Below are 15,115 nucleotides of genomic sequence, written 5' to 3'. Positions count from 1 at the left end.
TTGCAATCATTGTGAAACTCCCATCAAGTTGGAATAATTTTAGAAAGAAGCTTCTGCATATGTCGGAAGATCTCACTTTAGAACAATTTGGACAACATCTTTGAATTGAAGAGGAAAGTCGGGTTAGAGATGTGACTAACACTGATTCTAATGTGAATGTGAACAATGTGAGCAATGTTCAAAGTAGGAGTTCAAGTAAAACCGATAAGCACTTGAAAGTGAACAAAAGTGAGAATAGTTTCAAGAAGAACAACTCCAAGAATCCCAATTAGGACAAGAAGAATTGGGCTTATTTTCATTGTGGAAAGAAAGGTCATTACATTCACGAATGTAAACTCTTAAAGAACAAGAAAAATGAAGAAGAAACAATGCCATTGAAATGAATGTCATTGAGGACATTGTTGCTATGGTAAGTGGCATACATATTGATATGATCACTGAAGTTTATATAGCTGTGGTTGCAAATCCTTTTGATTGGTGGTTCAATTCGGGTGCAACGGTGCATGTGTGCAACAACAAAGAACAATTCAGGACTTATGATGAGTCTTCCATAGAACAGCAAGTGTTGAAGGGCAACCACAATAAAGCAAAGGTTCTTGGAAATGGCACTGTTAAAGTGAAAATGAGTTCTGACAAGATGCTAATCTTGACCAATGTTTTTCATGTACCCGATATCAAGAAGAATCTTGTATTTGCTAACTTGTTATGTAAGAGTGGTGTAAAAACTGTACTTGAATCGGACAAGTTAATCTTGTCCAATAATGGGATATTTGTGGGAAAGGGATATGTTACTAATGGCATGTACAAACTAAGTATTATTAATAAAAAAGTTTCTAGTTGTGCTTATATTGTTGATTCTTCATATTTGTGGCATGCTATATTAGGACATTTAAATTTCAAATACCTAAAGTTTATGTCAAAGCATGGTATGATTTCATATAAGCATGTTGATGAAAAAAAAATGTGAGATTTGTATTCAAGCAAAAGTGCCAAAGAAACCCTTTTCTAAGTTAGATAGAAATTCTATTATGCTTGAACTTGTACATTTTGATATATGTGAATTGAATGGTGTATTAACTAAAGAATGTAAAAGATACTTCATTACATTCATTGACGATTTCTCTAGATTTACATATGTGTATTTAATGAGTGAAAGTTCAATAAGTATATAAAACACTTTGAACGTTTAGACCCCCAATTTACAAATTATCAATTCAAGCTTAATATCAAACAATTAATGTGCGAAAAATGAACATAAACTTAATACAGAATTGATAAACCATCTAAACCAAATAAAATCACATCCACAGCAAAAATTAAATGGAAAAGATTAAGGGAAGAAAGATGCAAACACAAGGACAACACTTGATGTGTTATTGAAGAGGAAATTGAAGCCCTCGGCACAAAACCTCTCCACCGCCCTCCAAGCGGTAAACAATCTACTAAAGAATATAGTTGGGATACATGAACAGCAGAAGACCCTCCAAGCCTAATCTACCCAACGTACCTAAGCCCTCCAAACCCCTACTCCAACGAGGTTACGCCGAACCTATTTTTTCTTTAGCTTGCCGGATTCCGCTACTTGACCATAGCATCAACCAATATGAAATTGGTCCCTTCTTAACTGCTTCCCAAACACCAAATGGCCTCCTTGTAGATATGGGTATGGTGAGAAAAGGTTTTGGTAATGTACCTCTCAAGGATTTGACAATGGAGAGGAAGAGAGTAGAGGAATTTGAAGAGTCTTTATGTGAAGATTGTGGATGAATCAATCATGTTTTTCTCTAGGGTTTCTATCTCAAAATTCTATCTGGAAGCTCTTTGAATATCATGGGTATAAGGGTATATATATAGTAGGGTGTGAAAGAATGTGAAAAGTCAGTTTTTCCCAAACAGGGTGGCCTGGCGACTTGACCTCGCGACTGGGCTGAGTCACGAGTTCAAGCCGCGAGTTAATGGTCTGGCCAGCTTGGGACTTTTGTCTTGTAGTGCAACAGCTGGCATGACTCTTCAGCTCCCCTACTCCGCACGTGTGCCAACTTTGGCGGCTTGCCAGTAGTGAGTCTAGCCATGAGTCTCTGCATCCTTGCACAATCTTGAGCATTTCTTCACACTCTCTCACTCACTACCCTTACATAATTCCTTCCTAAATACAGGGTTACTAATTGTAAAAATATAAGCAAATTTGGCACGGAATAAAGCCAACAAGATGGTTGATAAAATTCAATCTTACAATGAGAAATGAAGATGAATCATTTGACATGTTCAAATGCTATAAACTGAAATAGAAAATCAAAAAGATAGGAAAATAAAGATCCTACGAAGTGATAGAGGTGGTGAATATTTTCCTAATGAATTTTCTACAATTTGTGAGGAACATGGTATAATACATTAAAGTTCAATTCCTTATACACCCCAACAAAATGGTTTGGCTGAAAGAAAAAATAGGACTCTTGTAGACATGGTAAATGCCATGATCTTGAGTGCAGAGCTTCCTTTTAGTTTATGGGGAGAGGCATTGCTTACAGCATGTCATGTGCACAATAGAGTACATTTTAAGAAGATTAAAGTATCTCCATATGAGTTATGGAATGGAAAGAAGCCAAACCTTAATTATATCAAAATGTGGGGATGTTTAGCCTTTTATAGGGTGGTTGATCCAAAAAGAACAAAGTAAGGACCAAGAGCTATGAAAAGTATTTTTGTAGGTTATGCTAAAAATTCAAAGACATATAGGTTATTAGACTAAAGTTCTAATACAGTAGTGGAATAAAGAGATGTTGAGTTTATTGAGGATAAATTCAATAAATAAAGATTCCATGGATGCTTTGATACCTACTCAAATACAACAAGGTGACTCTAATCCTAATACTACTTTAGGTGGTACTAAAAGGATTGAAAGTGATTCACCAAGTGAACAAAGAAAGAGTCAAAGGATAAGAAAAGTAAAGAACTTTGGTCCAAACTTCATTTCTTATTAAGCTCAATTGTTTCTTGTTGAAGAAAATAGACAAGTAGTCCTAAATAAAATACCCATAGTGTTTAACACAAAGGATGATCCTAAATCATTTGAGGAAGCTTTGACTTCTAAAGATTCAGCCTTTTGGAAAGAAGGTATTAATGATGAGATGGACTCAATATTATCCAATAATACTTGGGTCATAGTGGATCTACCAACTGGTTCTAAACCAATTGGTTGTAAATAGGTATTTAGAAGAAAATATAACATAAATGGATTAATACAAACTTTTAAAGTAAGGTTAGTGGCAAAAGGCTTTAAACAAATGGAAGGAGTAGACTATTTTGATGCCTATGCACTGGTGGCTAGGATCACGTCTATCCATGTGTTGTTAGTTCTTGCATCCATATACAAGTTAATTGTACATCAAATGGATGTTAAGATAGCTTTCCTAAATGGTGATCTTGATGAGGAAGTTTACATGGAACAACCTAAGGGTTTTGTAATTTCTAGAAATGAAAAGAAAGTTTGCAAGTTAGTCAAGTCTTTGTATGACATGAAACAAGCTCCAGAACAATGGCATGAGAAGTTTGACTCAGTAATTTTGTTGGATGGCTTTGTGCACAATAGTTCCAACAAATGTATGTATTTCAAATTCACAAAGGAATATGGAGTCATTGTATGCCTTTATGTGGATGATATGCTCATATGAAAGGTGTATATGAAACCAAAAAGTATATTTCTTCTATATTTCAAATGAAAGATTTAAACGAAGTAGATACTATTTTGGGAATCAAAATTAAAAGTCATAGTGAGCAATTTGTGCTGTGTCAATCTCATTATGTTAAGAAAGTGCTTTAAAGATTTGAACATCTTAATATAAAAAAAGCAAATACACCTTTTGATCGGAGCATAAATTTGGGTGAAAACACTGAAGAGCAATAGCACAACTCGAGTATGCTAGTGCTATTGGTAGCATGATGTGTGCTATGCATTGTACAAGACCAGAAATATCATTTTCAGCAGGCAAACTTTCTAGATTTACAAGTAATCCAAGTGTGGATCACTAGAAAGCAGTTGGTAGAGTTCTTGGTTATTTAAAGAAAACCATAAGTTTGGGACTCTTTTATTCTGAATTTCCAACTGTGTTGGAAGGTTATTCAGATGCTAGTTGGATTACTAGTGTGAGTGATGACAAATCCACGTTTGGTTGGATATTCACTCTTGGTGGGGGTGCCATCTTTTGGGCATCAAAGAAACAAACATGTATTTCTCACTCCACTATGGAATCAAAATTCATAGCCTTGGCAGCAGCAAGCAAGGAAGCAAAATGGCTAAGAAATATGTTGCTAGACATATAGTTGAGGCCACAACCAATACCAGCCATTTCGATGTACTGTGATAATAAAATCACCTTGGGCAGAGCATACAATAAAATGTTTAATGGAAGGTCTAGAGATATAGGTCTAAGACACGATTACATAAGACAATTAATAAAATTGGGTACCATTTCAATTGTCTATGTAAGGTCAAATTGTAATTTGGCAAACTCTTTAACCAAAGCAATATCTCGAGATATGGTTGGGGTAACATCCATTGGAATGGGATTAAAACCCTTCTTTTAAGAGAATCACCAATAGTGGGAACCCAACCTCGAATTAATTTAATCTAAGAGGTTTAAAGGGTAACAAAAAGTTATTGATGTGTGGTTAGTAAGAGCACTAATTTTGTGTCTCATTCAAGATGGATTAGTGCAAACTATTATGATGTAATTGAGGAAGAGTTTTACACTTTTAATGAAGTTCATAAAGTATAAATGTCTATGTAACAGGGACATAAGAAAGAACTTCACATTTGTGAACATAGAAGTGATGCCGCTTCTAGCAAGAGTAAAGGGTTTTCTCTTGTAAATACTCACTAAACCGTGAAGAGCACAAGACCATAATAGTGCTAACAATAGTAGATTTCTAAATGTGTTGTGAATGTTCTCATGTGTGTGCTGTTTCCAATTTCAACACATAAGAGTTTTGGTTTAAGCACCAAGCCACCATTAACTCTATTGATTTCTTTAGCAATTACACTAAAGGGAGGTTTAAGTTGAAAGACACCTTCCACTATGCCTAATAAAATATCAATCAAGTGAGACATATATTTTAACAACCTAGTGGAGGATTGTTGTATATATAGGTATATACATGGATAGGTTGTAATAATGATGTTTGAGTTTGGAGAATATTGTTTCATAAAGTTGTTAAAGTGAAAATTCAAGTTTTGGAATTTCTAAGTGAAAATTTGAAATACAGTATTTTCAATCGGTCAAAACTTTGGCTCGATCGATCAAAATGGTAAGAAAATAATCCTAGAGTCTCTGGATGAATTGATCGCTATTTGATTCCTATTCGATTGATCAAAAAGAGCACTCAATCAATCGAAAGGAACTCGCAAAACAAGATTTTCTGCAGAATTTTCTAATGACTATTCAGAGAGTTTGAAGAGGTTTTAAGACTTGTGAAAAGTTTTATGAAATATTTTAACTCTTCATACATGCCTTTTGATGAAATATAACTCTATGGGTATAAATAGAGGCTTATGTTCACTTAAAAAATAACTAACTATACAAAAATAGTAAGGTAGAGAGAAACACAAGAAATCCTATGGTTATTCTCCAAAATTGCTATCTTTAGAATCTAATATCTTGGTTATATCCTAGGGACAAATTTGCACTAATCGTTTAGCAACAATAATGTGGGGGGCAAATATTGTCTAAGGAAAACGATATTATGCCTCAAAGTTATCTATTTTCTGTTTGTCTTTTATCTTAACTTTGTTCTTCCATTATTACTTTGTGTAATATCCCCAACATAAACTCCTACCCTCTAAGTAAAATGCAGTCATGCACATACCGTTGTGTCATTGCTCATGTCTAGGGGCAGAGTTGTGTTGAAGGGTGGGGGGGGGGGGGGCAATGGCCCCTCCAAAATTTTGATTTTTTTTTTAAAAATATATATATATAATTATTTTAATTTTTTCAAAATTTAGTCTATTAAAATAAGAGTTGGCCCCCCTAAATATTTGAATTAGTCCAATGATACTCTTAAAAAAAAAAAATTTAGTCTGATAATAATAAAGATATAACTTTATTTTTAGCAATTTTATTTTTTATTGTAAAATGTGCTCTTATATCGATTAAATATTTGAAAAGTTTGGCATTAAACATGTTTGAATCTATCTTTTTTAACCCGTAATGTGGCGATTAACAAGTTATTGACTCATTAAAAAAATCTTGTCATTAAAACTATACATGAAATGTGTTTTTAGTTGCCACATAATAGGTTAGAGCAAGATAGCTTCAAATATGTTTGGAGACTAATTTATTCCTCCAAGTTTAGGATCATTCATATTTTTGAAAATTTCATTAGTTTAATTGAAATATTTTTTACATACTTTAGTATAAAATTTGATAATTAGTATTTAAAATTAAATTTTCTAAAAATTTCACTATGAAAATGGAAAAAAATGAATTTTATTTTATGAAAGATCACCATCAAACATAATTTTGATTGAAAATACTAAACTCTATTTCTTTTTTCTTTTTTTTTTGCTAGGTTTGTGTGTATATATATATATAACTTATCAAATAAAAAAGTGTGTATATATATGTGTGTGTGTATATAACAAAAAAAAACGTGTGTGGATGTATGTGGAGGTTATCTTGATAAATATATTAGTGCCGCAACTTGGCCGCCAAACAAAAATTCCTAGCTGCGCCCCTGCTCATGCCTCATGGGAATGATGGGATCATATTCATAGCCTTCATAGCATGGTGCAATTTTTTCAGCTACAAGAGCTAGTGAATCAAGGCTTGAAAGACAAGCTAAAAAAACATGTGAGCATATATTTCTTTACACATAATCATTATGCATAAAAAAGTTCTAACCTTAGGATTCACAAAATTACCAATTTCCTCTTCCTGTCCCTCTCCCTTTCCCTCAATGCATTGTAACATTGAAAACCAACAAAGAATACGACAAGTACTAGTACTGGACAAATATCTAGTTTTAAGAGCATTGAAAGTAATTTACATTGCTTTTGTTTCTATCTAGCTAAATAAAATCTTCTTTTTTTCGGAGAGGGGTTGTTTTTCATGTATGAAGTCAAGTCAAAGATCACAAAGTGGCAATATCTATACGGCTGGATTCAATTTCGCAAGAGATTTTGTCTCACTGGAACAGGATAATGATATTAGAACCGATCCAACAGATAATACCAATATAATTTGGTGCATGCATGTGTTATTTACTTATTTATTATATTTGATAAAAGCTTTAAATTGTTGCTATACCAAGCAAAGATGATCCCTATATGCTTGGAGCTTCACTAGATTCAAATACTAGGCTCCAATGGTCAGATATTTGGGCACTACGTACGTACCTCTTGCTGTACGTACCTAGCTAACCTACCATTTTGACCACTCTTCATAATTCATTTTGGTTTCATATATACCTCCATTACATATGGTCAGATCTTAAACTACACAATACATTAAGCTCATGCCATCCAACAGATTAGTAATTTTTTTCTAGATTTGAGCTGGATTTTATAATATTTTAATTTTATCATTCAAAAAGGATAAAAATGGCAGGAGCATAGGCTATTCCGCTATTGAAAATGAACCACAAGCAGACAGCTGACTTAAAATATGCATTAATATTTATATAATGGGGTAATGGTTTTTATTCAGTTAGCCATGCGTAGTTGGCTTTCCAATCAAATTTCCAAGTTATTTCCCATTGTTTAATTTATTGTATCAAGTTTTAATTAATAAATTTTTCATAAAAAAATTATGCTCTAAATGGCAAGATGTGCATGGGTTGGATTCGGTTAGGTTTTAGATATTTTTCAATCCAACCCTCAAAAATCCCCAACCAATGATAGCTCTAAAAACAAACTCAAGGATAGGTTGTTAGGTTGAGACCATCTTATGTCTAATAAAAATTTTGAGCTTTCATTCAACCATATAAGTCTATTATTCAATAAATAATTACAATTTAAACAATTGAGCTTAGTATTATAATTTTATTAAAATTGAGTCTCAAAATACGAAAATAAATCAAACTAATAAACTTAAATAAAGTCCCAAAATTCAAAACAAATCAAACAAAAAAAAAATTATAAACTATTAATAGCGTCGGTTGGGTTGGGTTACATGGGTTGAAAATTTTGCTAATCCGAACCCAACTCAACTTATACCATCAACCCAAGAAAAATCACATCGAGGCATTGGGTCATGTCGAATTGTGTTGGTTGTTTAAATGCACACCCCCTACTAAATACCATTCTAGCTTACACCTTGTAATTCAATATGGCCGACATATCTTATATGACATACTTCTGTTTTGGGTTCACTATATATACACTCAAATAATCGAAATATTTTGTTTTATGTAAAATTCTATAACTAAGTTTAAAACGTCAAGTTGAGAGAGAGAGAGAGAGAGAGAGAGAGAGAGTAAAGTACACTTTTGGCCCTTAATGTTTGGGGTTCATTTCATTTTCGCCATTAACTTTTCAAAAACTTCATTTTGGGCTTTAATGTTTAATTTCGTATATATCTAAAACGCGCATATTGTCCATTTTAGTGTCAAACAAGTAAAAAATAAGGATTGGATGAAGAATTTGGATTGCAATCAAATTAAGATTAAATAAAGATTAGATGGATTATATGAAGAATTTGGATTGTAATCAAATTAATATTTTTATCAACTTAGAGATTATAGGAGAAGAAAAATTATATATATATATATATATATATTAAATCTAAAAATCAAAAAAAAAAAAATCTGCAATTTGGTGAAACCACTTGGCGCAATCACAGCGTCTAAGTCCAACTTTTATTATATATATATATATATATATGTAGGGACACGATTTTTAACAGCCCAAGGATGACGTTGGGCTCATATGTAAAGGGCCCGAACAATATGATTTGTAGAGAGTGGGTTTGAAAGGCTGGACCTTGGTCATTGGACGGCGGTTTAGTCATGACTTTCATGGAAGCCCATACGAAAGTGGGTTTGGCTTGTATAGCTAAGCCTTACACGGACGTGGTTTGGAAGGTTTGACTCCTCGGAATTAGTCCGAGGAGCGTCTCATTCTCACCTTTCTCCTCCTTTTTCTTTTCTAGGATCCCCCCCCCCCTTTTTCTTTTTAGCTCTCTTTCCCTTTTATACTAGTATTCACTTCCCGTTCTTCATCTACGTGTCAGTTTTTCCTTTTTTGGGGCAATTACTCGTCCTATCAACCCTTACGTCAGAGTGGTTGGGAAAAGTTGGATAGCATGGTATGGAGTATGGGCTTGCCAGGCGCTGGGCTCCACGTTATGGTGTTGGCAGCTTTCTCGCTTGTACTGCTCTTGTACTGAGTTTGTCCTTTTCTTCAGGCGTTTTGTGAGGTGTTGAGCGTGAGATCCTCCTCGGCCACATTCTTGGGCCTTTAAGGAATTTTCATCATACGTCCTGGGTAGTAGGGCTCTTCGCCGGCCTAGACTTTGGGCCCTTAATACAAGGTGGGCTAGGACCACAGATTTGGGCCCCACAATATATATATTTATAGATTAATAAGGACATAAAAAAAAAAAAAAAAAAAATTCATACAATTCATTGTTAATAATTGATGTTTTGTGAGCTTGATCTAATCCGATAAACCCAACCCCACAGTTACTTTATCAACACGAAATCTTTTTCAACTTTTAGATGGATAATGTAGAATTGTAGATATAATAAAATATATATTTCCCACCAGACACATGTTTAAACTTCTGTGCAATTTTTCTCAAAAAAAAAGTTTCGTGCAACTCAATTTTTCTTAATAGTTTTGTTTTTAAAAAAATAATAATAATGTGGCAAGTTTTGGAAAATTTTTGTTATAAAATTTTAGTTGAAGTAGAATTCCAAGCTCTTAAAACATATATCTAATAGAGTTTTACTTATAATCAACTATTGTAGCACTTAATAAGATAATTACACATTGAAAAGAAATAATAAATATATAAGATATAAAACCTAAAACCTAAAATAAAATGAATCTAAAAAGAAAAAGAAAATAGTGGTGATGTGGAAAATTGTGGGAGTTTCAGAAGTTTCGATTTTATATATATACTAATTAAAGGCACATGCGTTGCATGGTTTTATCATAATCTTATAATATATATATTATTTAAAAAAAATTCAAAACAAATTATTATTATTATAAAGAAATGAATAATGAGTTTTTAATTGTTACGCCACATAGTCCATGCATGCATCATGAATTGAGCTACTACTTCATATGTATAAAGGTCTGTATCTTTGTTTAGAATTTCTACCGATGGTGAAGCGAAATCAAAATAAGTGCATGGGCAATCCTCTTTTTAGAAATTCTGTTAGTTTTTAGACCCCTTAAACAATTGATTAAACCTAGGTAATTAGCCAAGTTGTTACTTAGTCCAATTAAACAAGTCTAGGTTATCACAATAATAAAGATCAAATCATGCAAAGCAGCGGAAAATAAATAACACAAGATATGATCACCCAGGAAACCAAACCAGTAAAAACCTGGGGATGATTTGACCTAGCTATCCTCAAGGTAAACTTGAATCCACTATCTTGAAAGAATCGAAGTTCATACAATAAGACTTACAAGCCCCCACGCTCGACTTCTTATTGCTAGCAACCAGTAGAACTTACTGACACGACCACGTGCAAGCTCCGAATCGACGGACTCCTTCTTTCTTAGATTCACCACCAGATACAAGTACACCCGTTTGTGTTTTCTTTAAACTTCAATGACAGCAACTGAATTGATCATCAAGGTGTAGATAAATCTTCTCCTTGAAAACCCTAAGTTTGTGTAAAGGAAAGCTCCTCTAGATCTCACAAGAGATTTACACAAACCGCAATTATGAGCAACGCTAAAACGTGGCTAGGGTTTGCCTTTTATACTTAGGACAAATAAGAAACCCTAAAAACGTTTTAAAACACTTAGGGCTGAGTTGGACGAATCTACAGAAAAACATTTTGCCCGAGTTTCGATCGATCGAGTCTGTCTTTCGATCGATCGAGCCAGGCCGAAAGGCACAATGCTTCCTGCTTTAACTCGATTCCAACTTTACATAAAATCACAACTTTGTGCTAGACTAAAACATTGTTTTGATCATGGTTTGCCAACAATACAAATTAGAGTTCTAAATACATAAAATCCTAAGACTTTAGAACCTAACAAATTCAATAGTGTACAAAACTACATAGAACAAACAATATATTTTTTAATTATTTGTAAATAAAAATATTAATTGTGATAATATTTTTTTAATATAATTATTATAATTAACATGTAATCATGCAAAAATTGTCATTTTGAAATTTGAATGCTTTTTATTTGATAATATTTAGTTTTTCATCATACCTACAAGGCTCCATCTCCTAAACTATTGACCTTGTACAATATCTTTTATCAATTAATCTAATTTTATTTTGAAGACTCTAGTCTTGATTGATATTAGGTATGTCTTCAAGGTTTTTGCTAGGTATTTCATGTCTTTACAAATTTGCAACAACATTAGCATCCTGGTTTATTGAAGTATTCATCAAGAAGATTAATTTTACTTGGAAACAAATTTATTATTAAATAAATGTGCACAATTGAAGCAGATCAATACAAATGTATTATGTAAAATAAATGTATGACTATATTGATTAACTTCAATTGTTCATTGCTTATATGATCTGTTCACAAGAATAGTGTTTCTTTGTCTTTTGTTGGCTAAATCTAAAGATCTTAATAGTCATAAATTTAATAGTATGCATATTTGAAAGACAAATCAAGTGCATGTAAAGTGTAAAAAAAAATACTTGCCTGTGATGGTGGTTGTCTTCCATGTCAAACCGCTTCTTGGAGAGGGAGTGAAAGTTTTTTTTTTTTTTGGTCTTAGGCTTTATCAAATTAGGTTTATTGATCCTTGTAATTAATTTTAATTAGAAGTTTTTGTATTCACACTTTATCTAATTAGTTTTGGAGGCGGTATTTGACTCGGATTAGTATTTCAATTGAGATCAAATTCAAGTAGGATATAGTGATATACACATGGCTTAATATTTATTTATTTTTTGATTTTATCTATAAATTTCTTGCAATCTGGGGCAGCCAAAAATTTTTTTAGTCAATTTTTTTTTTTCCACTTGAACATGTACATGTTGCTGGGTTTTTTTTTTTTGTTTTTTTTTATTTTTTTTTATAAAAGATTAGATGAAGAATTTGGATTGTAATCAAATTAAGATAGAATTTGGATTGTGATCAAATTATGAATTTTAACAACTTAGAAATTATAAGAGAAGTTAAAATCATATAAACGTGTACTATACTACTATGTTGCTGGTTTTATAAAAAAAATTATGAATTTTATCCACTTAGAAATTATAGGAGGAGAAAAATATATTTATTTTTTTTAAAAATCTATAAAAATTTCAATAATTTGGTGAAGTCACTTGGCTCAACCATGACTTTTAAGCCCAACTTAGTATTATGCACATGCTATGCACGGCTTAATAAAAAAATTATATATAAATTTTAAAAAATATATTTTTTGATAATGTAATTAAAATTAATTACAAATAAAATAGTATTAATAATTTAAAAATAATGGCAAAGTTTTAAATTTCTAAAAGCTCTTAGTAGTAATATATATATATGCATGTGTGTGTGTGTGGCACTTAAAAATCTTTCCATTATACTTGCTAACATGTAGAGTAGTAGAAGTGCTAATGATATATATAAAATATATATAAATATATATATATATATATTTCTTGCATATATAACCCAAAAAAATCCATAAATTACAAAAATATAAGTATCTAGACTGCAATGTAAATGTAAAAGTTTACCTATAAATTACCAATCATAGCGATTTTAATGTTGCCATAACTGAGGAAATAATCAACATAATCTATTAAGAACACCAAATAAAAAAAATAATATCAATAACTAAGATGAATTGCATTATCTAAATATTTTATAATAAAAAAAATCATAAAATTTAAGTAATAATTGAACTACGTTAGTATCTAGACCTTCTAGGGTACCACACTGAAAATAATTTCAGAAATAGATAAATAAAGATACATAAAAAGAAAACAATTATTGTATTGCAATGTAAATGTAAAAGTTTAAATATGAATTACCCATTTCTAGCCATTTTGATATTGACATTGGTGTCAAGCCATTTTGATATTACTATTAGTGAAGAAATAATCTGCACAATCAATTAAGAACACCAAATCAAATATATATCAATAATTAAGATGTACTGCATTATCTAAAATATTTTTAACAAATCATAGAATTTAAGCAATAATTATACTACATCAATAGAAAAATAGAAATGCAATAAATAAAAATAAAAAGAAGATAGCTCTTCTCACATAAAGATAATTCTTCTCACCGAAAAGCCATATCTTTCCTTTTGTAATTCTTCACTTAATTTTGGTTTTTTTATTGATTGATTTTAGCATTCTTAAATAGCATAGTAGAGTTTTAGTTCAACTCAATTTCTATAAATAAGGAAAAAATTGAAGAGAGATGGACTGTAGCATGTCCAAATCTCATAAAAAAAAAATTTATTCCTATAAAAAAAATTGTGAAACTTAACGTATAAAAAAGATGATATTAAAAAGAAAAAGTAAAACTGTGTAGAAAAAAAAAAGTTGATATTAACTAGTGATGAGGATAAAATTAGGTAGACAAGAGTGACGGCATACGCTTGACAAGGGTGACGAGGTGTTTTTGCCGTCAGCATTCCTTCAAGGCTGACGGGGATATGAAGAAAAAGAACTCCGCATATAAAGCTGGACATCCTGAAGCTGACGGGGTAAACATAAACTGACGGGGTAAACTTAAACTGACGGCGTCAGTCTATGAAATGATTGATCTGCACGTTTACGTATATAAGTAAATAACTTGCTCCCCACGTTTCATGAAACCTAAGAACTCCTATATGGAAAGAATCCCGTAAAATACGCCCAAGAAAACTCCTATAAGGAAAAGACTTCTACTCCAAGGAAAAGAGGTCAACCCTCTACTATTATAAAAACCCAAGCACCCTCACAAACCAAGGTATGCATAATTTACCCTCTCTAGCACTCTAGAGCAGTGAGAATAGTTCTAACTTGACCTTCGGAGGGTGTTTGGCCGGTACCACACCGGTACTCTCTGCTAAGTTATTCCTTTTCGTTGTGCAGGTGCCATTTGCGATCGTACGAGGAACGTGTGACTCACTGGTGGTATTATTTCCGGCATCATCAACTAGCTTTGTGTTTATCCAAAATAAAGGGGGTGGGGGGGGGGGGGGGGGGATTTAGTGTTTTATTAAAACACTAAAAGTAGTTGAATAGAATTTGAAATAGATCTTTAGAACAAAATCATGCACTATGTTGCTATTTTTCACGTTGCATTTTTTTTTTAATCAAATTAAAATTTTATCAACTTAGACACGTCACCCATATGCTTGGACAAAAAAGGAGCCCAAACATTAAAGATGCCATATCAACTGATTGAAATTAAATGAGCCCAATAAGCACCAACAACATTCAGCGAGCCATCGCGTAAGACATGAGCTTCTTAGCCCTTAGTCTATAATGATCAGGCTTAATGATGTCTTGTTGTATGGCTAGCGCGCTGCGTATGGGAGCTAAGGATGAGATGCACTGCGTCTTATCAATGATGTCTAACGGGCATGCACTGCACTGTGACTTGCATCCACCCACCTCGGGTGGCAAATGAGGTCAAAAGCAGAGTGGGAAAAGTAGAAGTCGAATCTCGAATCGAACTAGACAAGCTTCAATGAGGCTCAAGAGCAATATCCATGCTCTTTACCTAAGCGCAGTAAGTAATACCCATCCAATGAATGCAAATTATCTAGACTATTTTTTGTATTTTATTAATCACAACTTACCATATATTTGTTTGAGTTTCCTTATAACATAACCAAAATTTAAAATTAAATTTAAAAAAAAAAATTCAAACACAAGGCAAGTTGTGATGGTAGAACATAAAGTGGAACACAAATGGTGGCATAAAATATTTTTATTCCCATTGAATCTATGCTTTTTTTGGTTAGGGTTT

The sequence above is a fragment of the Quercus lobata genome, chromosome 8, assembly GCF_001633185.2.
Source record: "Quercus lobata isolate SW786 chromosome 8, ValleyOak3.0 Primary Assembly, whole genome shotgun sequence".
Classification (NCBI taxonomy): Eukaryota; Viridiplantae; Streptophyta; class Magnoliopsida; order Fagales; family Fagaceae; genus Quercus; species Quercus lobata.
Note: the sequence above shows the minus strand (reverse complement) of the source record.